The sequence below is a fragment of the Phragmites australis genome, chromosome 20 (genome assembly GCF_958298935.1).
Source record: "Phragmites australis chromosome 20, lpPhrAust1.1, whole genome shotgun sequence".
NCBI lineage: Eukaryota > Viridiplantae > Streptophyta > Magnoliopsida > Poales > Poaceae > Phragmites > Phragmites australis.
Window position 1 is genome coordinate 12,164,870 of NC_084940.1, and position 21,119 is coordinate 12,185,988.

Here is a 21,119-nt window from a genome sequence, read left to right on the forward strand (position 1 = left end):
GCGCCGTCCGCATGCGTTACTTCCACGATGACCGCCGGTGCTGCATATGCCGAGAGTTTTGTCCCACTGTGGTCGTCACAAAAGCCGGCAACACCCAGCAGCATGTCGACTTCTCCAAGTACTGCTGGTACCATGGCGGCATGGCCGCCTATTTCGACAACCGGGAACAGTATAAGGCGGTGAGGAACTTGTGCTTGAAGCCACCATGCTCAGCAGGTGTAAGCGAGAACCCCCGAGCAACCCTGGAGTCATGCCCAGATACGAGGCTTTTCATTCTTTATCTAGCAACAATGACATTGGTGGGCGCAGCAGGTGGCATTCCCATTGCGATACACCTTAAACATTGGCTTCAAATAGTAGCAATTGTGCTAGCATTTGGCCTTGTATCGGCTGTATTCGCATGCCTCTTTTGGAAGGAAAACCCACTTATTCCTGATGCATGATCCCGGGATCCAAACTGTTACAGGATTACGGGAAGCATACAATGACACCGTCATATATTGACACGGAATTTTAAGACGATTTAAATACAATGAGTTATCTTTTTAGTGTTTCGTAGTAATTGTATATTTCAACAACTTCTTAATTTATATATGGACTGAATAAATGTTATGAGTTGTATGGTAATAACAACTCGTATGATGGTGTAGAAATAGTCTTGTAAGCCTAAATTTTATCTTACGAGACCGTTGTCTCACAGCGACATCTTTCAACCTCCCTTTCTCTCACATCACTAAAATCCTACGTAGTATTGTATGAGACGATCTATAAGATAACTTTCGTGTAGCATTGTACATGCCCTAAGCACAACAAGAGTGTTTCAACTGGCAAACCAAACTGGTCAGGATGCAAAATCTTTACATCTGAAAGAAGGTGAGAACTTAGGTTGTATTATGTTCATTGTACTAAGTGGAATATGAATGAGGTGGTTCACTTGAATAGGATGGTCTTAGATGGAATGGTAGAGCATTATATTTGGTTGCGTGTATGGTATAATACTAGCTTTTTGTTTGGTTGATTGTACTGAATGGTTTAATACTAGCTGACACAGTATTTTGTCTGGTTGGAGCTATGAATTTGCTTTGCCCTCCTCCTAAATCATTTCATGACATGATTTTCATGTAACATTATTATTTGATTTAACTAATATTCTGTTCATTATAAGCTGCCCAATCAATCAGCTGGAACACCCTCTCAAAAAAATGGCACACGGTACCCATGTAGCTACGTACTGTACGAACTTGGTGAGCAACAGTGACACGATTAAAATCGATCCGCCACGTACGTGTGCAAAAGAACGGTCACAACCACGTATCGAGGTGATCGCAAGCCGCCGGGATGGCGTGGTTCGGCTGTTTTCACCCGATGGAACCGTATCTTATGGGTACGTTTGGTTGCCTATACAGTGTATATGAGAAACCAAGTTTAAATATGCTTTGGTTTTCTTGTGATGAGTGATTGATATTGTCATTTATTTGGTTTGATGATCTTCGGTTTTGAATGAGTTTTGATGTGATTTGAATTGATTTGAGATTTCATTTGAGCATAATGATTATGGACTAATTGGAATTGGAGTTGGAGATATGTGTTTGCTTGTCTCATGGTGTGCAGGTGATGGATGCAACTTGGCGGTCGACGGCGGGATGATCGGGGCTAAACAGAGTGTTTGGTGCCAGACGATCAAAGAGGCCAGGCGGAGTCAAGGATGATCCTAGCTGAACACGTGGAGGTCAAGCAAAGCATTGAAGACGGATGGAGACGGTGTGTTGACAAAATCAAGCGGAAGAGATACCGGTGCAAGTGACAAGGCGGCCCGAAGGATCGAGAGCGGGAGAGACTTGCCGGTGGTCAAGATCACATGACAGAGTACACGCGTCGACATCGAAGCGCTTGCTTAAGGTGTAAGCAAGATGGTGAGTCACGCTTTGAGAAGCGTGCAGGCGGTTTCGCGGTTTGGCCTCAAAACCGTGGGAGGACTGGAGGAGTATGTGGCACCATCGCGAAGCTTGTGTCGAGGCGAAGCTACGTCGTGAAGGCGCCGCGGCCGTCCGATGAATGGAGAAGAAAATAGACCAAAATACCCTCGGTGGTAGGTAGGAGTGCACTACAAGAGAGGAGTATTTTGGGGAAAAGCTAGAAAACTTAAGGGCCAAATTTTCTAGACCTATAAATAGAGAGGTAGGACTAGAGAGAGCTTTGAACCAGCCACTTGAGCCCCCTTGTGCTACTCATTTGAGAGCCTTAGAGCTAGGGTTTTAGAGGAGAGAAGGATGAGTGCTTAGCCTATGTACTAGGTGAGAGTTTTGAGAGATAAATCTTTGTAATCCGCCTAAAATAGGGCTGATCTCTTTGAGTAATTAAGTTTATGTTTTTGCATATGCTTGAATTCTCCTCCTTCTAGTTTCCCTCTATTGGTTCCCTTGCAAGTTTGCAAGTTTTTTTATTTTCGGTTTTGATTTTCATTTTGATTTTTAGGCTGAAATTTCAGCACCTTGTGAGATCATTCTTCTTGTTACTAGAGGCATAAAAACTCATATACGAGTGTATACTTATGGATCTTGAGTACCCTTGCCTCTAGATCATCAACTTGGAGAGGTTTCTTGCCCGGTGATCTTTTTCTTTGAGCTGCAATATTTCACCTTTGCAGGGTTGTTTTTCTTGATGCTAGTGGCTTAAATACTCACATACTCATGTATTTGAGCGGGTCTTGAATCCCCTTACCACTAGACTATCATCTTGGAGGATAACCTTGTCCGGTGTTCATCTTATCTAGTTTCTTTGGAAGTTGCGAGTTTTTGTGCACAAAGACGCATGGAATGATCCTGAATGGAACCTATGGTTAATATTCCATATGTGGAGTCATGTTGCCATGGAAGTAGTCTTCTTGCTTTGTCTCTTTAATTCTTTTGCTTTCGCTTGAGGGTTTTGAGGTGCGTTGGGTGAGAAATAGGAAAAAACTATCTATTTTGAAAGAAATTTGTTGAGGCGCCTATTCACCCCCTCTAGTCGACATTCTCGTTCCTACAGTATATGTATGGGATAATATTGAATATATTATAGTATGTGTTTAGTTAGATGAATAGTATCAACTCCTCAATGATAAGGTGCTACAGATTCTAGGAATGTTCTATCAAGATGTTAAACCATCTCATATAGGAAAATTGACCGAACGACCTGTCATTTCATGTAATTACATGTACTTAGTGATGATTAGTGATTATTAGTGAGAATTAAGAATAATTAGTTATGCATTAGTTGCAGTTAGATGTTATTAGTCATAATTAAGTATTATTGTGGGTAATTAGCAATAAATAGTGATCTATTAAGTTATAATTAATTGTAATTAGTAAATATTAGCACTAATTAGAATAATTTGTTGATAATTATAATTATAAAATCATCATATTAAAAAGAAATTAAGTTATAAATAGATATAGTGATTATCTTTTTAGCAACTAAACACATTCATATAGTGCATCATATACATCCAATCAAACACTCTAATGTATCATTCCATACATGTAACCGAACATGCTACTTGTATCATCTCATCTAGAATCATCACGTCCATCTAGGACAATCTCATCCATTCAACTTCGTACAACCAACAAAACACTACCTAAAGTGAGATCCTTCCATCCTAGATCAATTGGTACAATGCATGCAACCAAACACAAGGATGTCCCTCTATCCAGGATCATCCAGTGCACGAATTGACACATCTAACCAAACACTATGTACCTTAAGCGCTTGGCTCATCTGGAGATTTGTTTGAAACCTTGTTTATGTAGCTTTAAGACTTGGAAAACTCTCTGTGCGTGTTTTGAACATTATAAAGTCTTAACACTTTGCCTCAAGAAAAAAGAAAGTTTTAACACCTGGAATGAAAACTAGCTCTATTTCGTTTTGCACAAGAAATCCCTGAATTACTAATGCATCTATTACCCATATAATATGTTGCTTGGATCGTTTCAAAAATACGTTGCTTGGATACCGTGGTTAGTACAAACTAGCCGTCGACGCATGCGCTTGCACAGGCTTGTTTATTAATACTACTATTTTCTATTTTTTCTACTGCATCAATTAACCTTTTAGTTAAAACAAACTCAAGCAGGTAAACTGGTTTTGTCAGATTCGCATGTTAGATTCAAGGAGGTAAACTCAACTTGGCACGCAGTGAGCTTTTGTATTTCACATGTTGATTTTTTTAATTATTAGTTTGGTTGAAATCATCATGCAAAAAGAGAAAATAAAAAGTTATTCATTTCTATGCTAGAATTGAGCATGCAGCTTCTCCATCCAAAGGAGTTCGGCGGATTCGCGACTATGCGTAACTACTGCACGAGAGATTTTCAGTAGAGATAGGCATGGAGTGATCCATGGATCCACTCTAGTTCGAACTTAATTAACTAACTACTTATTTAGTTAATTAAGTTGAACTAGTGTGAACCCACGGATACTCACAGATCACTTCACGCTTATCCCTAATTTTCAGTTGAAGCTACATTTGTTCAACATATAAATTTAGAATTGAAAATATAGGAAATCTTGTTGATAGAAAGTTGATAAACGTAAAGATGATTCAATAGTTGTGCGATAGTTATACGTTTGAAACTACATTTCGCCTAAAGTGCGGAACCTTTGCAAAGACCTATATCCTCGGTGACAACCCAATATTGTGATTTTCCACGCGTCCTCTAAGGTGACTTAAAATTTGCAGGTCCTTATATGATCTAATAGTCATATCTTGAACCATTAGACCTAAGATCTAATAGTCTAGATCAACCACCACTCACACCCCTCTACTAAACCTAACCTCTTTCTAGTTTTTTCTAGATTTAAGTCATCTTAAATATACCTAAATTGTTATGGTATATCTTTTCAGATTCTACATGATTTCTTGTATGAACGATGATTTTGCTTACTCGTGAAAGTAGAGATATTTTGCGCATGTTAATAAACTAACACTGATGCGAAATAATTAACCATGCCAGGATTGACAAGACAATTAACTAACTTGAGAATTTCTAGAATGTTTTTTGTCCATTAGAGGCCATAGCAAGCATGATGCATAATGGAGTCATTTGTTTTTCACGCAAATTGATGTGAATCTCGTGCTGTATAACTTCAACTTGTTCACAACTCATTTCCTATTCTTGATCATGCTGGCTACACACACGAATAGAACTGATGCATCCAGTAGCGCATCGGAGCCCTCAGCGAGGGAGTATTGAATCAGCTGGCAGCAGTTGCAAAGGGTCCAAGTGACACATAAGTACATAACACATCTACTTAGTTAAGTGTCGGTATGTTATCACGGAATAATAAATTCATATAAAGAAATGGTCTGTGTCGAAATGTAATAAAAAAAAATCTATTCAACTCGTAGCACGTACGTTGATTCCAATTCTTATGAGTTGTTACCATGGTACATCAAATACAACCATAATAGCCAAATACCAGTTGAACTTGCATACTGACAGGACTATGCTTCACTCATCCTTGCTTCTCTTTTGTTCAAACAAAAAGCTGCAAATACATAGCAATACACCTAATTCAAGAGCATATGTAAAGCATCCTGCAATCTCCGACAAATCTGACTTAGTTTCAACAGTACACTTATCAAGCTACTTTGCCTATCAAAAAACTAATGCAAGAAGATATGTAAACCATTTGTAGATTGACAAAGCCCGATCAACGATCTCATCTGAACTCAGGTAAATTTACATCAGTACTACATATTTTTTTTCAGGTTGAGGAAACTCCTCCAACGCTCTTTTTTCAGGTTGTGATGCTCTTTCCTTTCTCCAAACACATTATTCTCTATTAATCTCTAATTCATAGCAATGTCAACAGTACTTATTTATCACTCGAGAATGATGATCCTGCAGCATGCCGGAGCCAATTAAAAAAAAGTCAAAAACATGTTTTACTAATTTAGTTAAGCAGCATGTCAGGATTCTAGGAATATGGACAAGGTTCTCAAATACCCAAATTAAAGATGCATACAACTAAGTGAAGATAAAAATTATCTAGCTAACAACAGAGGCCAGTTACACATTCACTTTTAGCAAAAATTATCTAGTTGAGCACTGATAAATATACCCACAAACTATCTAGTTGAGCAAGTCAGGCCAACAACATGAGGTTTATGTAAATTTCTTTGTCATGTAAAATCTAGTTAGGAACATATATATATTAGGTGAAAATTCTACCTAATCAGCAAACCTACAGCATTGAACAATACTCTGGACATTCTTAAAACGTTTTATAGTAGCAATCTCTCTAACATGCATCTGCAACTTCTAAGGAGCAGGGTATACACTTAGCGCAGGCATATGCAAATAGACCTGACCAAAATGCAAAAAATTGAAATCACTTACTAATCAGCCACTTCTTTGATTACTACTACAAAAGAAAAATAATTTTGAGAGGTCATCACTAACTTCTGTACAGAAAACAGAGGGAAAAGAAGAACGGCCCGGTACTCACGGGAGTGGATGACAGCGGTGGAGACCTGGGTGGCGACGAACGCCACCAGCCCGTGGTCACGGAAGCCCCACGACTCCCAGCGGTGGCTAGTGGCTTGAGGAGTGTGCAGCGTCCTTGTTGCTCTTGCCCTCGTCTTGCCAGCGCATGATGATGTAGTTACCATGATTCCCTGCCCTTAAATCTTTAAGTCTTTTTGATAAATCAACAGCAGTTTGTCTGCTTGAGATCTTCTTGTGCTGTCATGCCATGCTCACCAGAAGCTTCTTGCTCGATTTCCTTCACCTATACAATGTGTGTTTCTGTGCAGCAACCAGCAACAAGGAGTGTGTTTCTTTCCTCGTATCATGAAACAAATTGTAGATGACTTACTCTTCTAATCAAATCCACATGGTTCATAGCACCACGCATCTCTTCAAACTCCCATATAAATCTATCGAATATCTAACTATGGGATATATACGCATAAGGAGTATACTGTATATGGTCAGGATATACCGTGCGCATATATAACAACTCCAGATACTATGGAACAGAATCTGCGGTAACTGATACACCCGAAAATCTAGAAGACATATACTAAAAAGATCTCGATTAGTTGCTCAACTCGAGAACTACTAGTATCCAAGTTAGATTCATCTGCTTTGTCATGGTACACAAGATGAAGGATTTCCTATCGACTACGGCTGAATAGAAGATGGCATATCAGCTCTATATAAAGCGGTGACTCAGACCCCCAGGGGAGAGGGAGAGGCATCTGCAACTCAACAGAAACACCAACACCATAGGAGATACTCGGCGACATCTGTAATTCCCAGGAAGTTAAACTGTCACTTTCCGGTTCTATCGCTTTTGGTTTCCAAATTGTGGAAGAAGTACGAAGGAGAAAAGTTGCTTTCTACTTAAGAATACGTAAAAAAAAGAGGTTGACCAGGTAGATAAATAGGGAGCAAAAAGTTGACATTTTGGATCCGTCACTCAAATGGATGATAGGAGATCGTGCATGCGTAGAGCTCGGCGAAATGAATCCGTTTTACTACTCATACGTCCTATTTGGAGTTTGGATTGTGGAGCTATGATTTTTTGAAGTTTAAGAGAAAAAGGAAAAAAAAAACGAATTCTATTTATTAATGCTGCCTACTTTCCTGAGTCCGAATCTGTTTTAGCTCAGCATCCTTTTTCTTTCTCCCTTGCGGCCATCCCATGCCCTCTATTTTCTCCCTGCCAAGGAACCCTAGCCGCCCCTACTTGGCCCCTGCAGCCGTCAATCCCTTGCTGCCCTTGCCGTGGACGTGCAGGACAGCAGCAGCGTTTTCTTCCACGGGCAAGCGAGATCGCAGCAAAGTTGCGGCAAGGTTGCAGTGAGGAATTGAGGAGGAACCGTCATGGGGACTATCGTTAACGCTGTTGCCCTTGCCGATTTTAAAGAAGAACCCTAGGTGTTGTTGCGCCGATGTGTGCATGTCTTGTTTTCATTATCGATAAAGTTAAGTGAGCATGATGGTTGTTGCTATAACTTTAACTTGTTATTTTTTGCTACCTCCACTTATAATAATACAGCACACATGATTATATTTATTAATTTGAAAGGTTATACCTACTTACTCTGGACTTGTGAATTTGGCTTAATTTTTTTGTTACAGTTGATGGAGTTATATGCAATAGTGATGATGCATTGTCAATTTAATCATTTCTAGCACAACCTCATCTTATGTCTAATGTTTAGTTTACTTGAGGATAATGATGTTGGTTATGTATAGAAGAGACATGCTTTGACTTATATGTGGGTATTTAATTCTTTTCATATGTCTATAAGTAATTGAAATATAACCGTTTGAAACCCTATGCATATCTATAACTAAGTAGTAACTTATCCAATGACCGATTAATGTACAATCAAATTTATACTTAAGTAAAGCAAGCTAGAAGAGAAAGACATTTCATATCCTGTATGCGCTTAAGAAGGGGGAAATACTGCATGTTTGCACTTTGCACTGCAAGCAAAAAGGGTATTTGTGATACCAAACATCACCCCTTATCATGACATGGAACATATTTATAAATCAAGTAAAAAATAAGTAGCACTTGTGCAAAACTAAGGGACATCAATATTTGCAGCATCGAGTTCCAAATCTGTCTGTACCCTATACGTGCACAATGAGAATATTTTGTTTTTGGCAATAATATCAAGAAAAGAAACTCAAAATGAAATTTGCATCCATACCGCTCAATCAACAAGAACATGGCAGCAGGGCTGCTGGTGACGCACATTGAAACATGACAATCATCGGTGTGTTAGGTTGAATCGTGGAGCCTGCTGGAAACAACCTCCAAATCAACATCAAGAACAATATTTTTGTGCGATTGTGTGAGAAAGCAAAAGCAATATATAGCAGAGACGAAACGTAGATAGCAAGTATGATGGATTGTCGAAGTACCTGATAAGAATTCAGGAAGAGGCCTCGCCGCAGTAAAGAAGCAAAGAGAGCAGCTATAAGTAACTCCTGTTCTTCACAGCTGGAGTGAATGAATGGAGCTCTGCCAGCAGCATTTGCACACAGAAAGAAGGTTAAGAGAAAGGTGCTTGCAATGGGCCTGATGACTGAAAGTGACAAATATTGGATGCAGGTAATTTCGGCTGCGCGTAATTTCGGCTGATTCATCCAGAATAAATTCTTGTACTGTGACGGCATATTGAAACCAGGGTTTACAATGCAGTTGACCTCCGAAAACCGCCCCCGGCGATTACCGTGAAAACTGCAGTAACCGCAGTAATTCGGTAGAAACCGATCGAATTTTATTAAATTTTTTGAATTTTGAATTTGAACTTAACCGAAAACCGATCAATTTATGAATGGAATACGGACCGAATCGGCCGGTATACACGATAACCAAGCAATTACGGATAATTTTGTGAACCCTGATTGAAACACATTAAAACTAGATGAATGGTTATGAGCATAATAGGATATTGAAACATCGCAAGCAGAACATGGAAGCATGCTGGTGATTAGACATGAGGCGATTTAACCACAAAGCAAAAGGATAAATATTACCAATTTTAGTAAGAGGATGAAGGCGCTCCAGTCGAGCCCACCATGAACGGCACGCGGTCCGAAGACGAGAAGGCGGTGGTGGAGGACCATACGAGGACGGACGACGAAGAAGCGTCGCCGGAGTGGGATCGGAGAAGGGTGGCGGTCTAGCGGCGGCCCGTTAGGTTTATGGACTCGTATCCTCTGACTTTGTAAAAGCAAAGTCAGAGGATGAACAGTACCGTGACATTAGTTTTTTTAACCATTAGATTTGGAACGGAGGCATCATATTAACTGCTACAGTAGCTCTCAGAACAGTAAAATTGCTACAGTATCCAGCTACAGTAGAGTACTGCAGTAAAATATGTCAGGAAACTGTTCATCCAGACTCATTTTTACTGTACGTTCTGGTAACTTTAAAGAGCAATGGTAGAGGATGCGTCCTAGGTTTATGGGTTTAGGCGTTTGGCCCTTCCCTTGGTTCCATTCCATTGCCAGCTGGACCGCACAACACATTCCCAGAAGCCGAACCCATCCCATCCTATCCGAGCCAGAGATCACTATAAAAGACGTGAGCACGTGGAGAGAGACCTCGCTCGTCTCGTTTTCAGGGAGGCGGAGACGGAGGCGGAGGCGGAGAGGGAGGGAGGACAAGGAGAGGGACGGCGTGCAGAAGAGAGGGAAGAGGAGGTAGAGGTGAGGTGTGTCCGTACGCCCGGAGGAGAGAAGGTGGGAAGCCGAATCGGGAACAGGAGAATCGGCGATGGTCAGCCGGATCGGAGACCTCATGAAGAAGGCATGGGGAATGCTGCACGAGGAGCCTTCTCCGACTCCGGGCGGCGGGTCGCTCAGACCGGCCGGTGCTTACTCCCGCGGAGCCTTGACGACTACTACTACCTCTACCCACTCATATGACTCCCTCCCCTTCCTTCCCCATTCCGGTAAGCGTCGACGTCGAGTCGAGATCAATTTCGCTTGCTTGCAGTCACATTATTCCCAGTCTGTTCTTCTCCTGTGTAACGTACGGAGATGAAATTGTTGTGCAGAGGAGGATGCTTCCGGCTATGCCTGGTGCTACAGTTTGCAGCCACTCTCACGCGTCGCGGAAGGAGGCGCGACACCTGCCCAGGCCGGCGTGGGCATCCAGCGGGCGTCATCCCCGGTGCGCGCCCACCATCTGGAGGGTTTCCACCCATGGACTCTCAAGGCACCTGCCCCTGCAGGAGGCAGCCCGAGGGGTGATCTCCCGCTGGATCTGGGAGGACCGCCGAATGGGAAGGACGGAAGTTCGCGAGTCTGGACGACCGGTGACGCGAGTGCAGTGAAGATGGTGAAGAACCTTGGCTTGAAGTTCCTGCAGTACGTCGTCGCTGGTTCGCCTCCCGCCGCTGATTCGGCTCCGCGCAGGACAGAGACAGACGCTATCTTTCCCTGTGGCGGTAAATAACCTTCCAAATTAATCTGTGTTTCTTGTTTTGGTTTCTTTGCAATCGATTATAACCTCTTCATTCTCACGGTGGAGAATTCATTTACAGAGAACTACGACCTTGAGGCAGCGCAACAGATCAATCATACTTCCCCGAGCGGCACTAGCACCGAACTGAGGAGGAGGTTCTTCACCGCCGGTGCGGCAACTGAAGTGAAAGAAAGGAGGGAGGTTCTCAGGGACTGGATGAAACAGGTAGCAGATGCCCTCACCATCCCCCAGAGCACGACTCGTCTGGGGTACTTTGCAGCAATACCTCTCTGGACGACTTTCCTCTTGCACAGGTACCAACCTATAGTGCTTTCAGAATTGACTACTGCCTGAAGTGAACTCCTCACATTGAACCTGCTAATTTCGATTGCATGCAGGCCCATGTCTTCGGCTACACCCCTTCCGCCTCGAGCTGTGGTAGGCATGGTGGCAGAGATGGTGTCTGGCTTTTTTGTGGTGAGTTATGCTCACCATGCAATCGTATCCTTTCACTCAGTTCAGACCACCGCTCTGCACGTCTCGAGAGAGTCTGAGCGTACAGGTGCCATGATGTTCTGCTTCTTCACGTGCGGATGGATGATCGCGTATACCCTGCATATCTCCGCAACAGTCTACCGTGACTGGATGTGGGTCATCACCGTATTCTTCATCTTGGTGAACCTACGCAACACTTCGGTCTTTGGCTTCAGGGTATGTGGTTTCCTCCCTCTTTACATTCTTACATAACGGACTAACTCCGCATACTAAAATCATTCAGTTTTACACAGGGCCTGATGACGGAGGATCGGGTCATTCACCGTCAGTAGTCTGATGATTTTGGGTCAGGAGCCCTACGCCAGGAAACCCCTTCCTGTGCCTCGGGAGCTCGGTCATCTTCTCTGGTGTCGATGGCATCCGCCCCATCCTGTGCAAGCTTGACCAAGACCATCTTCTCTGGCGTCGATGGCATCGGGCACCTCGTCGCCGCCGTTGTGGTGAGCTTCCATTCTCAACCAACCGCTATTCTTGTCCAAGAAGACGACGCCGAACACCTGGGCCTATCCATCGCCTTCCCCTTCCCCAACCGCTAAGACCGCCTCGGCGATTCCTCCTCTCCATTGAGTTTCTTCGATACAATTCCTCTTGAGCACCGCTGGCACCTTTTGATGGAACCCGTCTGTCAAGTGTAACCGCCGATATCTTCACGCCCGGCACCGAAGCTACTTCACTGCAGCCGCCGGACGCCGACGCTCCGCCATCTGCGACCGATTCTGTCCATCCCCACCTAATCCTGTAGAACGGTGAATCTCCACATGGCTAGAAGCAAGCCACCATGGCCGTGCTTGCTCCTGCAGCCGTTGTGAACATGCACCGCGTCGAGCATCATGGTTAGCACCACAAAGGCCCAAAGGAGCACGCATGCTCTATGTGAATAGAAACCGCAGCACAGAAAAATGTTACATTCTGGGACTCATTCATATAATGTCCATTTTTCAGGCATACAATTGTGACTCCAATGCTACACTACAAAAATGCAGATTTGCGATAAGTTATACAACACATGCTAGTTTCCATTAGAAACTCGGTAAGGAGCACTCCTCGCAAACATGAACAAAGCATGTTCTTCACTCCGCAGGATCAAAGTCGCAGAAACCTCGTTTAAAATCATGCACCATCTGAATTTCTTCTTCCTTGGAGAGCTTGCAGTTCCCCCAATCTGCACGATCTGCCATGCTTAGCAATCTCGCTAAAACCTGTCGACATGACAAGAAGACAGCCAACCGTTTAGTTTATTGCAGTTTCACTAGTTTCTTTCCAATTTGAACAAGTTTGTCCTTTCAAGCTAAAAAAAGGACGAACGATGGATCATATACCTCGCGTCCAAACTGGGCAGGGAACTTCTCATTACTGTCAACCATATGCAAGAGTATTATGCCTTCCGGGAGCTCAATGTAAAACAGGCTTGATTTGCTTTCGGACTGAGACATCAATGATTCCCTTGCTAGTTTAGCATCACCATCTGTAAAAACAAATCGGAGTTCAATGCTAACAGAAGTTGAATACATCTTACTGTTGGTCAAAACCTCAAAGGTAACAAAATTGAATTAATATAACTTCACAAAAAAAAAAACTAGAGAAACATAGTTTTCCCACAAAACTACCCTTTGAACTAGTTACAAATTTCAAAGCTAGTTCCGTTGCAGCTGTTGCTATTTACACCTAGTTTCAGTCTGACCAAATCACCATCAAAGAATTAAAAACAGACTTCAACACACTTCAATGAATGAGGGTTTTGCACTCTTGTAAACATTGTAAAAGCCGATAATAAAGACTGTTTTAACTCTTAAGAAGCAACATCATGTATCACAAAAATGCATCAGCATGACATAATAAACAATGCACAAGCATAAATCATCAATTATGTGCGAAGAGCAATATGTGAAATGTTTCAGAAAAGTGAAAAATATTTTTACTATTTCGTAATTAAGAGCATGACCTGGTGAATGCAATGAAGTATTGTTAATCATGTCTTTCCTCTAGTTTAGTCAACCAACGAAAAAAAGGGGGGAAAATACATAAAGCCTCACCTGTCACCTGGATTCACCACAGAGAATTCAAATCCCAGTCTCTTTGATGCTAGATGAAATATCTTTTTAACCGCGTCTGCTTTAGACAGTGGTACTGGAACAGCCTATGCAAAAAAATTGGTGGATTACCATGTAGCATAAACATGACACAAAGATTCTGCACAGATATATGTTTCATAACAGGCGAAAAGTATCCTTACCTGAAGGTTTGCATGGCGTGAGTGCTGTGAAACCCACTCGAAGTAAACAGCTGTCTTTCCTTGCTCCTCAAAGTACTTACCCAGAGCATTCTTATACCTCCCAAGTTCGGCCTCTGCTTCCGGAGGCATCATTAATGTACTGGGGCAGTATTCAACGGGTATCATTAGAACATGATTTGGAACAAGTGGCCCCTTTGCAAGTGCACAGTAGTAACCTTCTCCGACCGATATTAATGACAAGATGTGACTCAACATCTGGACTTGACAAGCAGAACCAGCAACTGCTCTCCACACGTCTTCGTTCACTGGAGTTGACAAATATAGAATGAGAAAAATTCCAGCATAAAGGCATGACGAACAGAGTCAGACAGGCAGACAGATACAGAGATTTGGACTAATTTTCTCACCTGCGAGGTCTTTCATCTCTTACAGCAGCCTCCCCTGAAAGGCTGTGAGCAAACTTACACTCTGGACCCCTCTCGCATTTCCCCTTGTTTAGAAAATCAAAACAGACATTTCTCTTATAATGCTTCATTGCCTCCTCATCATGCCTAAAGTTGCATTTCCTCCCTCGCGGGCAGGACCCTGAGGATGTAAATTTGAAACACAATCTACCCCCATCTGCTTCCCCTTGCCTTTGTGGCTTGACGTCATAACGCCAATATTGCACATCAGTATTCTCAGCTGGACGTTTTGGAGCTTCTTCAATAGGGACTGATTTTGCTGGAGCAACATACGGTGATAAAGTAGCATTTGGAGGCCTGGCATGGATATCAGCACTGGACATTGTAGATGCTGGAGTAGGAGAAATCGCATGATTAAATTTCTGAAAAGTATGCGCAATAAGGAGTATCCAATTAATGACATAAATTACTAATTAATTGCAATATATCAGCAATGCAGCACATTTGAAGCAGCCTTTTCTGCAGTAGGTAATAATATAACTCAAAAGTAAATAGTGCTTCAGGATGTGTATTGACAAGAAAGACTGAGTGTTATTCTTAAAACCCAGAAGGCAAGCTGGCACACGGAAAGCCTTGAACCATAACATACAAATTACAATAGAGGACAAAAGGCAGTATAAATATGAAGCAAAAAGGCTTTATATTTACATATACCTGCTTCTCTTTGTTTCCGACATTAGCAAGTCCAATAAAACGGGTAACATGCGCAGCAGAATCATTGACATATGGCTCCCTTGAATAAAATACACCTTTAGTAGCGGCAATATGATATCTGCATGAAACAAACAATGTCACAAATTTGGTGTATGTCTTCTGCTATACAATACGTAAACCACCGAACTGGTTAGCTTAGCACTTTAGAAATCAGTAACTCAGTGTCAAAGTAATATCATTATACAAATCAGCACATACAAATTCCGTCTCAATGCTTTAAGGTGACCTTCTCAACAAAATCTTCTTATTTGAAGTCAGAAACCATACCTTGGCTTAATCTCGGCAACCAGTTCAGCAACAACAGGATCATAGCCATGAGGATCCAAAACCTGATTAGGCACATTGGATGTGTCAGCTCCGTTCACCACTCCAGTTGGCCATTCGTTAGTGCGATCACATTATAGTCAGGGGAAACCAGCGTGCAACCTTGATGCATCCAGAATAGATGCTAAATCAAAACGGCTCGATATTAATACTAGCAGGCACTGGAAGGAACAATATAATGAAAAAAAGGATATGTCAAGAACAAATCGATGATCCTGGGCTCTTCTGCAAGAGCCCACAAGGCATCGACATCATCCTGGCTGTAGCAGCCGGGCCCTCCTGGTCCCTTCTTCCCCAACAAATAAACCACCGACAAGCCTAAAATAAAATGGAAGCAATGATACATGGAAATGCTAAAAATCAGCTCACAGTCAGCCTTTCAGGCATTGCTACACAAATGTTCAATGAAATTTTGTATTAGCTTTAAGAATGTAGCAAACGAATAGGTTTTAACAATTTGAACTTGGGAGAGGCAGGCAAGCAGCACTCGCTTACATTTAGTGCAGTGCAACATTTTGATGACCACTACAGTGCTCCATGCCAAATTTTAACTAATGGGCACTTGGGTAACAAATCTCTTGGCACTGATTAATGAAATTAATTTAGCAGTAGACTAGCTCGAGAACACACCGTTGAGGGTGAAGCGGTTGCTGCCCCTGAGCCAGAAGAGGTTGCGGCAAACCTCGATGCCGCCGGGGCGAACCCCCGCGCATCAGCGGCTGCCTTCGACAGCAGCCGCGGCGCGGCGGGGCCGTAGTCGCCGGTGAAGTAGGTCGGGACAGGCACGGCGGCGCGCCCCTCGAGGTAGTCCGCGACGTCCCCGTAGGCGTCGCCCTCGGGCGAGAAGAACTGCCCCACGCAGAGCAGCGCGTGGAACGGCCCCGTCGACTGGTTCACCTGCGTGCACGGGCGCGCAGAGTCACGGACCGGCGGCACCGTTGAGGAGAGAGTCGGGGGAAGAGCGGGGCGAGCGGGAGTACCGAGTTGACGCGCTTGAAGAGCTGGTGGAGGCGGCCGCTGGCGTCGCCGGCGAGGAGGATGCGCGGCGGCGCCGGAGGAGGCGGGGTGGCGGTCATTGGGGCTGTGTTATTGGGCTTTGGGCCTGTACATTGTGTGTTTCGTGTTATTGGGCTTTGGGCCTGTATAGAGCCAACTTGACCGTGCCCAGTTCTTTTTTGTTTTAAGGAAAAAAACGAAGACGGAGCATTCCAAGCAGTTTTAAGAAGTAAATATGCGATGTCTTTTTAACATATAAAATTGTTGCATTTTGGAGTGTTATAGAAATAGATTACTATTGATAAATGAGGTGACGACATGGGCTTATTACCAAATCTTTTGGCGATTTCTGAAGTACCAATTGTCGAATTATTTGTCAGAAAAGACCATATTATGAAATAAAAAAGGTGACAAGGGGTAAGGCTCTTGGTTTGTCACCATGGATCCTGTGTGGCAGCTGAGATGGACATTTTATTTTTTTGAGTGTACAAGTGGGGCACATTTATTATACACACTACACTCAACCCACACAAACTCAACTAAGATGACCTTTTTAATTTGAAATTATGATACCATCTTGTTGTCAAACCAAATGCCAACTGGGCATCTAGCGTCTTGCCATTTTCTTTGGCGACCTACAAATCTCTTTGGTAAATGACCTATCACATCAAAACAAGGTACACCTAGCTAGTCCCTTTGAAAAAATAACAGATGTACATTGCAATATCTAGCTAATGCAGTAATTGATGCAATAAATCCATTTGATAGATTGGTAAGTTAAATAACATAACCCTTGTACGAGCTGGTTCTTTTTTAAACAGGTACTGAGTACTATGCACATATCTTGCTCGTACAAGCAGGGTTCAATTTATCATCCGTAACCGGTTAAATTTCGCAGTTATCGTGTTTACCGTTCTGGTCCGATTTTAAAAACCAAACGGTAATCGAATTTGAATTCAAAAAATTCAAAAAAACCAAACAAAATTCTAAAAAAACTAGAGACAATTCTAAGACCTTCTGTGAAAAAAAAATTCAAAAATAATGTCATTTGCATCATATTCTATAGGAAGGAAGTTTAAAAAAATGAAAAAAAGTTAAAGCGTGCGGCTCAGTTATTAACTCATATTAAGGAAAATCTTAACATGCAAACACATATTTTTCTTGTGTATGACGTATCTTAAAAGGATCTTTAAAATTGATTTCACTTCATTTAGAGTTTTATTAATTTCTCTATGATTTTTACAAAGTTCACAAGCATAAAGTGAATATGTTAAGAAACAACACTATAATTAACTTTTTCATGTCTACTATTTTTTTCCTACATAAATCATAGTATAAATAAACTAATAAAAGTAGTTTCATTAATTTTAGAGGTGTGATGGGTCAGTTATGAATTAATCTAGTCGCAACACATTTACACAATCCTGCATGTTACAATAACTAATTCATGAGTTCATGTATTTTTAAAAGACATAGGACCATGCAAGAAGACTAACAAAATTAGTTTCATGATTTTTGGATTAGCAAAGAGTAAACTATGCATTTAACTTGGTTTAACAAATACATTTTCTCACAGAAAATTTTCAACTGTTTTATAAGTGTAAATACTTTTATCATGTAGATCATGTTAAAGGAAAACAAATAAAATTTGCTTCACTTGATTTGAAGCTAAGATGAATTAGTTATTGATTTTACAAGATTGAGCTAATTTTTTGGTTTTTTTTGTTGAACTTCACTGAAAATCGAGAAAACCACTCGATAAATCGAGAAAACCGAACGGTTACCAACAATACTAAAAATTTGAGAAAACCACTCGATAAATCAAGAAAATCGCTCGGTAACCGATCCAATTCGACCGGATACCGATAAGCGATTCTAACAAATTTTTTACCATATTTCAAATTTTAGCAAATAAATTTTATACAAATTTTAACCGAATTTTGAGCAGTTATCACGATAACTATACATTTTCGGTTACCAATTGGGCTTGATAACCGAGCCTCAAATGGTAAGTCAAACCTTACTTACAAGCGATAGCAAGAGTGCACGCCTGGGCATCAGGCTGGATTTCCGGTTACTGATGCGTACTTTTTCTCTCAAAGCAGAACATTATCCAAATATAAAAATATATTTTTTACTATTTAAATTTGAGTTACTATTCACTAATTAACAGAATGACTACTAATATTTATCACTTACGTATGACGATGTAAAGATATAATATTATAATATACTTCGATAACTTGTCAACTTCCCGCGTGCAATTTTATATTATAGAATTACTATTTAGTATTATTCAGATACTATTTAGTATTGTTTGCACACCGTATAAACAGTAAAAACTTAATTTAGTATTATTAAAATACTATTTTAAACCGTAACAATATTACTATAATATTTAATATTGAAAACGAACTTTCTTGGTTCAGTAGTATTAAGTGATATTATTCAAGATATTTGTAGGTTAGCAAAACCAACTATTCAACTAATTGCACAATAGTCATAAATATTATGCTTGGTACTCATCATTTTTATCGCTAGCTTATTTCAAGAGTAGCAAGATTTCCCTAGATGTTCCTAGTCATAAATATATGTGATAAATTTTTATCATCACGTCAGGTAGTTCCATCCAAAGAGAACACTTCTCTATGGACATAGTTTTTCTTACCCTATTATGTCTATAACAGATGTAAGGATTACCTTAGAACTATCGAAGAGGTTTCTCCTATAAAATACATAGCATAAAAACTCGTCTTATATAGATAAATTAGAAGACCAAGGGATTTTCAAAGATGGTATGTTCTCAAAGCAGAACCTTGTCCAGATATGAAAACTTATATTGCTGGACATTATGGATGAAAGATTTGAAATCCTATTCTCAGATGAAGACATTATAGATATTGCCAGACATAGGTAAAATCCAAAATAAAGAATATATCTTAAAAAGATAAAACTATATAAAGAGACATATCCATTAAAAAGATGAAAGATGTCGAGAATATTGTCCTTCAAAGGTATATGATATTGATAAGGTGATATCAATAATTTAGGTGTGGAAGACCCATGCATAAGTAAAAGACAAAAGAAAGTCTACATACTCACATGCTTAGAAGAATGTATGTTCACATGTTCTGTAAGGGTCAAAGTGCGCGTTCCGTCATTAAAAGAAGACAATCAACAGACGGTTTCATGTGGTTTCACATTCTATCGGTAGAGAATATATTCTGTACCTTGAGATTCTAAGCCACTATCTAAGTATCTAGATCAGATTAAATAAAGAAGAAAAGGAGCTCCTCTCGCGACTATAAAAGGAGGCTTCAGGCAGCAAAAGAGACGACACCACCAGACACTAGCCACCAAACATCGAGCAGCATCCAGAGAAGAGCGAGAAGCACACTCTCTCTCACTCCTAGTATTAAGCCCATCTTGTAAAATAGTTATATTGAATGAAGGATTTGTGCAACTGTTGTTGTAAGGTAATCCTTCGTGTGTGTAAGTATTTGGGGTTCTCGAAAGAGAAAATCATTTGTAAGCTATGCTTGTGGAAATAAGACGAGTTTTTATGCTATGTATCCTATAGAAGAAACTCATGTAGTAGTTCTAAGTTACTTCCTATATCTGGTATAGTCATAATAGTGTAAAAAGAACTCTGTGTCTATAGAGAAGTGTTCCCTTTAGGTGGAACTATCTAGGGTGATGATAAAAAATTATCACATATATTCCTGACTAGTGATATATATGGTTTGTTTGTATTTATTTGCTTGATTTTTTTCTAAAAGAGCTTATTTCAAATATTGGGTACTGAGTACAGTATGATCAAATGAAATAAGCATGTGTACTTCACACCGTGGTCCAAACTCCGTCCTATCTAAACAAAATTAAGGTTTCGCATGAGATAATTAGCTTGGTACGCCGATGCGCAATCAGTCACTATAGCAAATATGTTCCGTTCAAATTTAATGTGGTTATTCAGTGGCAGTTTTGGTATTTTTTTATGGGTTGATTTATTTTCCAAAAACTTGTCTTTTTCACAAGTATTTCTATTTTCTACGGGGTTTTCAAAAATATTTCATTACCTTCTACTTCTATTGATACAATGAGAGTTGCGTCACCCTTTTGCTGCCAAATGGTTCCAGTTGAATCTTTACCAAACCAAAATGTACCCATCATACTCTTGCCCTTCCCAAACTAAACTTATAAAGAAAGATTGGCAATTCATTTATATTTTAGCACTTCTAACATGGAAATATGAGTTAATTATAATCTTCTATTTTATTGCGCTCTCTAAGACTCGAACTCGAGACCTCTGACCCTAGTACCATATTGAGTTGCGTACACCGATCAAGATTGTTGTTTTGGATTCGATAGGTTCAAAACATACTATGTTGGCTATTAATAATATATATATATCGCAATATGTTTATCGAATATTATGATCTATTTTATGAGTCAAATCTACTCATACCATTTCTAAATGTTTAATTTCAATATATACATGTGTATCAATAAACAATTTTTCAGAAAACCTAATTCGAAGCTACTCAAAATGAGGACATTTTTTTCGTGACTAGAAACAGTAACATTTCATCCATAGTTCGAATATGTGATCTTTTACTTGATTTCTTATGTGCGCGCGGTACACGGACACCTGACACCTTACTTATTATCATCACGTACGGAAAAATTGTGCAATTCAAACTCATTACTCATGGCGTGGCTACTTGGCCATGAGCTGACCGACGTTTGTACTGCTCAAGTGCTCATCGGCGGCCTTCTCCTCTACCACACGGTTACACCTTCCTCCCATGCACAAGCACAACAAACTAGCCAGTGAGTTCACCGGCTCATGGCCA

The 21,119-nt window shown here is 40.8% G+C and overlaps 1 pseudogene; it reads right to left on the reverse strand.

Annotated features, from left to right (window-relative positions):
- Nucleotides 1-12,413: 12,413 nt before the first annotated feature.
- On the reverse strand, nucleotides 12,414-16,460 carry LOC133901246 (zinc finger CCCH domain-containing protein 59-like; annotated as a pseudogene).
- Between the last annotated feature and the right edge of the window lie 4,659 nt (nucleotides 16,461-21,119).